Source organism: Otolemur garnettii, unplaced genomic scaffold (assembly GCF_000181295.1).
Source record: "Otolemur garnettii isolate 467f Iridium unplaced genomic scaffold, OtoGar3 scaffold00008, whole genome shotgun sequence".
In the NCBI taxonomy this organism is placed as follows: Eukaryota; Metazoa; Chordata; class Mammalia; order Primates; family Galagidae; genus Otolemur; species Otolemur garnettii.
In genome coordinates this window covers 24,009,183-24,011,379 of record NW_003852403.1, presented here as the reverse complement: position 1 = coordinate 24,011,379, position 2,197 = coordinate 24,009,183, and the positions used below count along the sequence as shown (strand labels likewise).

Here is a 2,197-nt window from a genome sequence, read left to right as displayed (position 1 = left end):
TGGTACTTCTCAGAACCCCGATGCTAATGTGCATTTGGAGTGGAAAAATGAGAGAGGGCGGAGTGAGAGGAGAGATGGACAGAGAGAGGGGGAAGAGAGGGGGAGAGAGAAAGGGATCGTGCAATTTCTTCTAAACCCTTTTAACTGCACAACACATTTTTTTTTTTTTTAATTAGAATATCCAAAAGGGCCAGGGTTCTAAGGAACTGATCTTGAAAGCCCTAGGACAGGGTGATCAGAAGGTGGTATTTGGGCTGGGCCTTGTAAGGTGGGACTTGATCAAATAAGAATGGGACACAAAGCAGAAAAGAATAAAAGTGAAACCACAGTGTTGTTGAGAGCAGCAAAAATATTTTGTAGCAGTAATAGTGGTTCCCAGAACAAAAACCTGACTTTTGAAAAGTGAAAAAACTGAAATGATCCCATTTCGGCCCATTGGAATTCATTTCCCCTTCTCCAGGTACCAGTCTCAGAATTTTCTTTGAGAAACCACCAGATATAGGGAGGTTGCCGTGGGTATACGCAGAAACTATGGCAACTCAAGACTTTAAGCTGCTCCTCCTCACAGGCCCCTTCTCAGATCTCGGGAAGGGCCTTACCGACGCGTCAGAAAGTCTGGCCTGTTGTAAAATGTACACACCCGGCATGCTTTTTCCTTACCTGGTTAAGACCACTGCCTCTTTTCACTCTGCTTCCTCATTTACACCTTCCCTTGCGTTTGAGATATTTGGAAGGGCTCTATAGGCACATTGTGGAATCCAAATTGAAGGGAACTTTGATTTGGGAATACATTTAGTTTGAATTTCATTGGATACATTTATGCAATTCACAGTCACTACTGTGACAGTTCCTTTATTGCTGGCATCCTGACATAAAATCCCCAACTTCCAGCAATGCTGCTACTGCCAGTGATGACTGTCCTGATGTCGGCAAGAGGACACCCATGGCAAACTGGCTAAGGAGTGTCCTTAACTACAAGAGTTATTTAAGATTAATCCCTGGACAGGAAAACTTGGAACATCTGGAAATCTTCCAGATCATATGGAAATTCGAGAGATCCCAAATTTGGCCATAATTATAAAAGCAGACAGACAAGAATAAATAAAAAGTTGTGAAGCTGAAATATTTTAAAGCTATCAGTAACCAGAAAAAAAAAACCAAAACACAGTAACAACAATAACAAACCAGATTCTTCTCAACTGTGCTAGAGGAAGGATTTTCTATTTTCCTTAGAAATGACATTTTGAAGTCACTGTTGTATGAAGTAGTAATTGAAGAGTATTCACCCAAAAAATATTGAGGAGGAAAAACATAGAGACAGGCCAGGGAGGATTTTGTGATGATTTCTGAGCTTTTTTGGATCTGTGATTTATTTCTTTTCTTATTTGAAATATTTCCTCTCAATATCTAATTTTGTATCTGTAATTTTCTATCCCTTTTTTCTTTTTTCTAGTATAGCATCATTCTTTCTTTCTGGTTGAAAACTCACAATAACTTTGGGGAGGTTACAATTAAGATTTGACAGCATTATAATTCTAATGAATAACTTAAATCAGGGATCTTGACATAAATATAATATCTTACGGATATTTTGGAACCCCAGAATGAAGACTACAAAGAGACAGAAGCCTACATCTGTCACCAGCGGCTATGAGGTTTCTTTCTAATGAATTGACAATTACATCTCCAAAGTTCTGAAATGGCCAATAGGCCATAGCAAGATGGTTCTTTAGGCTCCTGCTGGAAACCAACAGCTTCAGCAAACTGCCAGCCTTGATACAGGGCCAATCTATTCCTTTCTTAAAAAGGACTCCACAAACTGAAAAAAAAAGAAAAAAAAAAAACGCACAAAACCAGATCTGCCTCTGAGAATGACTCTTGTCATCACAGTTTGTGAGGCATAGCTGGAGCGGATTCCATCCCAGGCTCTGGAAGGGCAGATCTTTCACTGCAATCAGCTGGGCTGAGAGAACAGCCCAATTACAGCCAGAGACTCTGTTGTCTGTCCCTGCCAGAAAACCGGTTGGCTGGGAGGCCCTGGGCCAACCTGCATGGGGCTGCGGCAAGGACAGAGGTGGAACCTGCATAGTATGTGTCTAAACGTGTGTCTTACTACTTGTGAGCCAAGATCCCAAATTGGTAAATAAATGTAATCTGTCCTTTTAATGTGACAAAAGTACCTTCATCATGACAAAAT

The 2,197-nt window shown here is 40.7% G+C and overlaps 1 non-coding gene across 1 annotated transcript; it reads right to left on the bottom strand.

The window, feature by feature from the left end:
• Positions 1–1,651: 1,651 nt before the first annotated feature.
• LOC111723150 lies at positions 1,652–1,788 on the bottom strand. The gene has a single exon (XR_002771750.1). It is a non-coding gene; the product is annotated as a small nucleolar RNA SNORA2/SNORA34 family (small nucleolar RNA).
• Positions 1,789–2,197: the final 409 nt, after the last annotated feature.